The sequence below is a fragment of the Marmota flaviventris genome, chromosome 9 (genome assembly GCF_047511675.1).
Source record: "Marmota flaviventris isolate mMarFla1 chromosome 9, mMarFla1.hap1, whole genome shotgun sequence".
In the NCBI taxonomy this organism is placed as follows: domain Eukaryota; kingdom Metazoa; phylum Chordata; class Mammalia; order Rodentia; family Sciuridae; genus Marmota; species Marmota flaviventris.
Window position 1 is genome coordinate 17,293,439 of NC_092506.1, and position 9,487 is coordinate 17,302,925.

Genomic DNA, 9,487 nt, shown 5'->3' on the forward strand with positions numbered 1-9,487 from the left:
TTTAAAAACTCCACAGTCAAAAAATAAAACTGATCAGAAAAACATTATCCTAGGTTTGTATGAGCTCAAAAAATAAAAATAGAACCTTATGATGTGGAAAAATGCAATAATAAAATAGATATTGAAAAAAGCATCCTGGTTAATCACTGTCACAGATGTAAGAATGGCCAAGCTGGAGTTCTGGATATCAGCTGTTATGGATTTGAGTCAAATCATCTTCTTTTTGGACTGTAGAAATTGCTTTAGTTAATCTCTCTGGAATCCAAATCGGCTGCTGTTCTCCCTGTGGAAAAACACAAACAGAGCCCCGACTCCAGACAAACACAGGTATATATGATGACAAAAATATAGCAATATGTCCATTGGTGGAAACATATGAATTGTGAATACTGGGAAGAGTAGATTTTAAAGAAAAATTTTCCAACGGAAGCAGAGAAAAAAATTTTTAAAAAAGTTTTTTATATTACCAAAGAGAAAATATGTCCTTGTGAAATAGGAGAAGGAAAATAACACCAAAATATTTTTTTTTCAAAAAGAGAGAGAGTGAGGAGAGAGATAGAGAGAGAATTTTTTTTTTAATATTTATCTTTTAGTTTTTGGCGGACACAACATCTTTGTATGTGGTGCTGAGGATCGAACCTGGGCCGCACACATGCCAGGCGAGCGCGCTACCGCTTGAGCCACATCCCCAGTCCAACACCAAAATATTAATAAACAATTTATTTTAAATATACAATGGTGATTTTAACCTTTAAATGCAGAAAAATTTCAAACTACCATTTCAATTTTAACACAATATAAAGGGAGAGGAAATAGAAGAAATATGATATGTAATACAACCTGTACCAATTTATGTTGGAAAATGATTGTTATAAATTACATTTTTCATAAGCTACTAATGAAAAATTAATATAGTCCTGAATGGATCATTCTCTAATACCAAACAATGGAAGACAATAAGACAATGCCTACAGGTTTCAGGACAGTACTAAGTATTATTCTTAGTTCTGTTCACTTTTATAATTTAAAAAAAAAAATCACACCTTCATATTCATTTGACTTCATAACATATCCAACCTACATGTTCTTTTTGATAAAAAATTCTCTATATTTTTCTCCTAAAGGCAGCTTCAAAACATCAAAAATGACAAATCACTATAAAATCTTAGGAGCCCAGTCAGAACACAAATGAATGATAAATTTTTATCCATAATCAAAGGCCACATCTTAAAGCACTGGTGAAAATAAAAGAGAGCAATGATTCAGTCATTAAACTCTGATAAGAATGTCTTTTTGTCATTTTCTCACTACCCAAATCAGAGACTTCTGTGAATCCTATGTTTCATTTATGCCAGAAAGCTGAGAAGAAAACTTGTTGTATTAACTTCATATGAAATGATAAGTTGAGATTTCATATGAAAGGAAATTGTGTAGTTGTTAAGAGAAATTATTATTCCGGTAGGATTTAGACATTTTACAACAAAAGTTATAAAAATAGGTCTGTTTTTTTTTTTTTGATGTGATATTTAGTGACATTTTAGTTTTCTTTATCATCTCCTTTAAATATGAACCCACAGATAAAACCATATCATTTAATGAAATGTAGTTCATAGCATATTCTCCAAAACTATTCAAATCGAGAAATATAAATCAGGAAGCTAAACTGCAATAGTGTTAATTAACATTTAGAGTTTCCCAGATCCTTTTATTTTTGACTAATTCAAAATATATTTTATGCATACCCAGCCAGACTTTTTACCACATTCTTTATAAAGTGCAAGGTCTTCTACTCTCAAAATTGTTATTCATGCAGTGTTTGATGAGTTAATTTTTACTCATTTTCATATTTTGGTTAAAACTGACTTAAGTTTTCATTGATGACCAAAATTCAACTATACCCTGTAAAACTTCTTCAGTGAAACAAATTATAAGAGCCTTTAATATCCACATTGATTATGTAAATAAATTAATTGCTCTTTTTATAATCATATATCTCATATGTATAGATATGCCATTCATAAATGTTCATTGAATTTTATAAAATTTTTGTATAGGCCACTAAAGACTATGGTTTCATTGGATGAAATATTTATCCACTAATAAACAAGGGAAATACTGAAATTAATTTAAGTTTTTTAAAAAAAGACATTCATTATATGAAGTTACAAATACATGCAGTACTCAAATATATAAACTGTAATTATTAACTGTATGCTAAAATATTCTTAATTGCTGTATGTAATTATCATTGGAAATAAAAGAGCATGTATTTTTTTCTCATTCTTTCAAGAGTTACGGGTATAATTTTTTTTAAAGTTCCTTGAATACGTGTGTATGTGTGTGTGTGTGTGTGTATCCAATCTTGTTTAATCAAGGTGTAGAGATCCACCTTAGTGATAATTCTATTTACAGAGATAAATAATATATGTACACGAAAATTTTATTTTTTTGTAAGATTAAAGAAATAGACACATTTTGATACTTTCTCTTTGGAGGAAAGAATCCACCAATGCAAATGTTCTTCTGGGTGAGAAAGTGAGTCTGTACAACTCCAGGTACAGGAGTCTAAGAGCAGAGACTAAGGAAAGTCCATCTATAAAGTTAGGGGGGCAAGGAGAGCAGAGGGGGTGCCAGGGGAGAATATCTTCTGTGTTAAGAAGAGAAATAGCTGTGGAAGCACTACTCAGGTTAGAGCAGCCATTTAAAGTATGATAAAGTCAAAACAGGCTTCCTTCAGAGTGTAGGACATTGCCTAAAACATCTAGAATTGCTTTCAAATTAAATCTTTGGAGGTCAATTGACCATTACTCCTTTGGGAGCTTTGGTACCTGGAATATCTTAGGGTCCCTTGCATTTTTTCACATTATCAAATTATTAAATTTATTACATAAAAAAACTTGAAAAAGAAGAAGAAGAAGGAGAGGAAGAGGAAGAGAAGGAGAAGAATTACAAAGACAGTATCCCTCTAATCTCCTTAAAAATCAAGACAGAGATGCCTGCCATCATCTCCAAAGGTATGTTATATCCTCTCCTGGACTCACCTCTTTTTTTTCCCCAGAACTAACTGTTTTCCTGTCTGTTGGTGATAAACTCTTATTCCCTGGCACCTAATAAAAAGTATGTGTTTTATGTTACAGGGATTTCTGCTGGGAAAATAGGGAAACAAGACGCTGTCTCATCAGGTACCTTGGAAGATGAGCTTGAGAACCCTTGGTACCTTGGGCAGAGTCAGTGCTCAGCATGCATTTTCTGTGCCTTGTTCTGCACACATAGCACAAGGGAAGTCAGCTCTAACTTTAGACACAGATGTTCAAAAAGAAAAAGAGAAACAAAACAAAAGTGATGTGGAAAAAAATCAAAATATTTGTAACTTTTTTTCTAGTTCTTTGAAGAAAGATTTCTACATTGTTTCCATAACAATACTAAGTTTGTTTTTTTGTTTGTTTGTCTGTTTGTTTTTGTGAGTTCTAATTCTGTTATAGTTTGGATCCCAAAGGTTCATGTGTTGAAGGGTTAGTCCACAGCCAGTAGTGTAATTGGAAAGTGATACAGCTTGTAAAAGGTGAGGCCTAATGGAAGTAAGTTAGGTCATTAAGGGGTGTACCCTTGAACAGGATGTTGTGACTCTGACCTCTACCTCTTTCCCTTTGTTTTCCAGGTGCCATGAGTGGAGCATTGCTGCTCAAACAATACCTTCTTTCATTATGTCTTGCCTCACTATAAGGGTGAATACAATAGAGCCAAGGAACCATGGCTTGAAACTTCCAAAAATATGAGCCAAAATATTCTTTTCTTCCTTTTATGTCAAAGTTCCTCTAGTTTTTTTTATTTGTTGTTGTAAAACAATACTAAGTTTTATCATTTTTAAATTTTTTTCTGAATTCCATTTCATATAAGCAAACTAAATGCATTTTTAAAATTTCCTCAAAGAATACAATAAATGCACTTTTTAAGGAAAGACGAAGCACATTGCCTACTCTAAGAGGCGGAGATATACTGCCCTCTGACCAGTAAATTTATAGGGATTACAGAATGAATACATTCTTAAAAAAAATGTGGGATTTATTTTCATCAGTGAACTTGTTGTGTAATGTGCAAGGGAATTCAGTCACTGGGGCCCTGGAGGAGGTTAACAACAGAGATTCCTAAATCATTGGCAAAGTCAACTGGCTTTTCATACTATTTATTGTCCATATCCTAGTTTAACTGCAGCAGGCCTGCAAACAAATGTCAGTTATATCTAAAATGATACATTCTCTCATTCATTTTCTATGAATAGCTCTTGGCCTTTGCAAAGTGAAATGTAAATCTCAGAAGCTGAAATAAAATCATCTGTACAGTAGGAAAGTTGTCAATTTCAAAGAGGGAAGAGAAAGCTGTGAAAGGAAGAATATAGGAATGAATTCATAATTATTGAAGCAATGGAACATGTGTGGTGAGTTATTTCTCCCCTTGCTTTATCCTGTCTGTGTGGATATTTATTTTTACTCCATTTTGTTAAATTCAGATTGAATGTCAGTTAAATCAAGTCCAGACATCCTGTCTGAATTTGATAAACTAACTTGTTTTGAGATGACGTGGATGATAAATTCAAAGAGTTTTGTTGAGGAGCACACAGGTAGACATAAGAGGGATGCTTACTAGAGTGGCAAATTTCAAATACAAAAAAGTCATTAGAACTATTGGTAGGCAGAAAAGTATGATTAAGGAAAAAGTGATTGACAAGTGAGATACTTGCAACAGACACTACCATGGTCAGTATTCTCTACTCCACAAAGAATTAACCAGAGATCCATGCAGATCACTATAAAAAACAAATGGAAATATCTCAAAACTTCAGAATGTGTTTAACTTGTCTCTGTTAATTTGTTGCCTGTCCTCGTTACATGCAATGATTGTTATGATACTAATTACATTATTGAATGATTTATCTATGTATTGTCTTAAATCTTTGAATTTTTATCTTTACTCATTCAACAATCATTTAGTGGTTGGTGTTTAAATGAATGTTAGCCTCTATTTGACAAGACCTAGAAACAAAAAGATTGAGTAAAATAATTTTTTTGATGTACTAGAAGACTCTTTTCATGTATTTAACAACTGGAAGTTTGTTGTTTCCACGTGGCTGAAGTAGATGTACTCGTTTGCACTGTACACATCAGTAATGTTATGATATGAAAAATTAATTACATGACCAAAATCACAGAGATTCAAGAGAGGTGGCTAGAATGCAAAAGTAAGTCTGTTCAAGGATACTCAGAATTCTAGGCAGTAGGTAAGACAGTTTCTCTGCCTGGAGGGACTTAAGATCTTGTAAATTAAGCATCTATTTTATTTTAGTTTAAATTATAAAAACTGGAATGTTTGAGTCACTGTAACCTTTGTTTAAATAACAATACAATTAATTGTTTTTTGATTACATGGAATTTTTACAAGAGAAGTGCTAAGTGCACAAAATTTTACTTGTATTGCCAGGTGAAGTGTATGTTGTTTTTTTTTATGTTACTTATTTAACATTATTACACAATACACTATTTTATAAAAGGAGTCTAAAGTATTCTTAGAGGCATTGTGAAGATTTAAAAATTAACACCTATGAAGAGTTTAGAAGAATGTTAGCACATGGGAATGCTCAAATCATAAGATAATATAAGAATTAGTAGACCAATACATGGGTAGTGTAGTTAAATAGCTTACTGAGACCATGCATTTGCCCATAGCAAAACTACAGTGTAAACCCAAGTAGTTTCAATTCACTCTTTTTTATAGATTGTGTGGGAGACTGGAAATAGGAGATTCAGTGCTCTTTAACCAGGTACTTGATACAGCTTACCCTTTTCAAATGGCTTCTATCTGTAGGAGAGAGGAACAGTGTTGTTTTGTAGTTTTTGTTTATTGTCGGTATTTTTCTACTCTTGGAGAGTTTGGCTTAGTTTTTCATCCCATTTTGACATTTTACATATCAATATTAGAGTGGCTTAAATAGTCAAAAGCCAATAACTTTGGATTTTTGCACCAGAATAAAATAATCCTGAAAACAGCAAGGATTTTCATATTAAATTTCACATTACTTTGGCTCTTCAACTGTTAGGTATAAACTCAGGTTCCGGACTCATAAAATTCTACTTTCCAGTTTTGATTTGTTTAATGATTGCTTGGAAGTCTGCAAATACATTATCAGAAGTGGCTTTATTAATTTTTTTAATATTTCTAAAGAGATATTACTTCTGAATATTGATCAAACAGAGCTAAACATAATGCTATGTTTGTGGCTATAGTGTTTTGTTTTCTTCTTTACAAAGTTCTTCATCTATTTTTTAAATTTGAAACATAACACTATATGGAGAGATGTTATGTGTCATATTTTGGAGTGTGGAAGGGAAAAAAAAAAAGATGAACTCACATTTAAAATTGTCAGCTGAGCTGACTCAGGTATAGAAACCTGTCACCTTCTATACTCCAGACTTAAGAAGGTAAGAAAGTCAGTGTCATCATACACATGGTGACCAGTGTGAGGAAGAAAATGAAATGAAAATGGAGGGCTGCAAAGAAGCACAGTAAAACCTTACCCTTGGCCTGGAGAACCAAGACAACTGGAGGGTTAAACGTGTGCTTAGCAAGGGTGTTTGTTTAGAAACCCTTCTCTTGATAGGCAGAGGACTTGACTGGCAAATCTCAAAATTTCCTTCCTGCTTCAATAATATCATGACTCTTGAATTTCATTTTCTTCCTTGAAGTTAAATTTATTGGATTGTGCTATTGACAACTTTTAAGAGTACTGATATAGTAACACAGGCATTTAATTAAATTCAGACATTAAAAACTCTTGTTTAGGAGTAAAATCATGGCATTTGCAGGCACATGGATGGAGTTGGAGAGTATAATGCTAAGTGAAGCTAGTCAATCCTCAAGAACCAAATTGCGAAAGTTTTCTCTGATATACAGAGGCTGATTCACAGTGGGGTTGGGAGGGGGAGCATGGGAAAATTAGACAAACTCTCGATAGGGCAAATGGGAGGGAGGGGAAGGAGGGGAGAAGGAGGTAAAAAAGATGGTGGAATTAAATGGACATCATTACCCTAAGTACATGTATGACTACACGAATGGTGTGAATATACTTTGTATACAATCAGAGATATGAAAAATTGTGCTCTGTATGTGTAATATGAATTGTAATGCATTGTGCTGTCATATATAACAAATTAGAATTTTAAAAATTTTAAAAAGATCTCTGGTTTAGAAACATTAGGCATTTATTGATTTACTTGAGATTTCTTAACCATTTCATGACTATGCCCAATCTGTTTTCTCATTTTGTAAGTGAGAAAAATTTAATGCAGAGTAATACAGTGCTTTGTACCCCAAAACATGCTCTAAGATATTAAATAACAAACTACAGATAAAAACTACCTGTTGTCACATAAACATTTTCCCATAAACTTCCAAAACCCTGTTTTCTGAAATACACAGTGTCAGGATTCATCACGAGGTTTGACAGGAGGCATAAAGTACTTGAAAGAGAAAGCAGAAATTCAGATTCTTCTTTCAAAAACTGAGAAAAAAAATTATTTTCAGAAAACCATGTCCTGTGACAAGAGCAAAACCATCCAAGTGAAACTGCCTTTTGTTCCTCTGCTTTAATTTTAATTATTGTGTGATTATGTGGATAAATATGTCACTGACATGCCTATAGAGATAAGCATAATTATGTTAAAATGTGAACATTTATTATCAAAATCATATGTATGGAAAAGGAAAAATAGAAACACTTGGAATAGTTGTATAAGCCTCTTACTAAAATAGAGTATTCATCTTCAAACTTTCATAAATTCACATGTATATTCATCTCTGTTTACATATCTGTTTTATATGCACATATGTATTAATATAAATGATATTAGTTTTTAATTTGGTTTTACATTTCACTATAAAATGATTTAATTCTTCTTTATGGATAAATAAAACTCCATCGTGTACATATACCACATTGTCTTTTTTCTATTTGTCTATTGTTGAGCACCTAGGCTGGTTCCGTAACTTGGTCTTTGTGAACTGTGCTGGACTAATAATTGGTATCCATGCATCACTTTAGAATGATAATTTTTAGTTCTGTTGGATACATACCAAGCAGTGGGACATCTGGGTCATATGATGTTTTCATTTCTAGTCCTTTAAGCAATCTCCATAGTGCTTGTAAAAGTGAATGTACTAATTTGCAGTCCCAACAATAATGGAAAAGTGTACCGCCCCTCCAACATCCTCACTTCCACTTATTATTATTTGTATTTTTGATGATTGCCTTTCTGACTGGGGTGAGATGAAATCTCAGTGTAATTTTGATTTACCTGTATTTCCCTATTTACTAATGATGTTGAACATTTTTTCATATATTTCTTAGCCATTTGTATTTCCTCTTTTGTGAAATGTCTGTGTAGTTCCTCTGCTCATTTGTCACTTGGTTTATTTATTGATTGATTAAGGTTTTGGTTCTTCATGTATTCTGGATATTGATTTGATGTGGGAAGAGTATCTGGCAAAATTTTTCTCCTACTCTCTAAGCTCTCTCTCTTTGCTCATCATTGCTTTCATTTCTGTGCAGAGGCATTTTAATTTGATGACATACAGCTTCTTGATTCTTGATTTTATTTCTTAAGCTTCATTTTGTTAATTAAGTCAGTGCCTATGCCAATATGTTGTAATGTTGACTCTAATTTTCTTCTTGTAGTTATAATGCTCCTGGTTTAATTTCTAGGTTTTTTATCCACTTTGAGTTAATTTCTATGCAGGGTGAGAGAGAGAGAATTCCATTCTTCTAAATATGAATAACCGGTTTTCCTACATGATTTGTTAAAAATCATATGTTTTCTCCAGCATGTGCTTTGGATCATTTTAAGTGGCTTTTAAATGTTTTTCATATACAGCACTTTTATTTGTTCTTTTTATACATAGTGACCATAGAGTATATTTTGACATATTCTACATATGTAGAGTGTGACTTATTCTAATTAGAATTCCATTCTTGTGGTTGTATGTGATGTATGCCATGTATTCAAATGTGAACATAGGAAAGTTATGCCCAATTTAGGCTACTGTCTTTCCATTTCCATTTCCCCTACCTGTCCTTCATTCCTCTTTGTCTAATCCTCTGAATGTCCATCCATCCATCCCCCTGTGACTTTATAACTTTTTAGATTGATTGAATTTATTTCACCCTGTCAAGATTGAACATAATGTTCCTGAAAGGTTGACATTTGAACTCATCCTGAGAATAATCCAAAAAAGAAAAAACAAGATAACATACTTTAATTAAAAATAATGATTTTAATTTTCTGAAATTTTGGAATCTTCTTTGTGAAGTTCTGATAGTTTCTTTCTGATAGTTTCTTGATGTTACTGTTATCATCAATACTGTTTTTGAAATTTCTGAGATTAACCTATGAATTATGTCTTTTCAGGTAGCTGTTATTTATTTTTACTGAACTGGGCA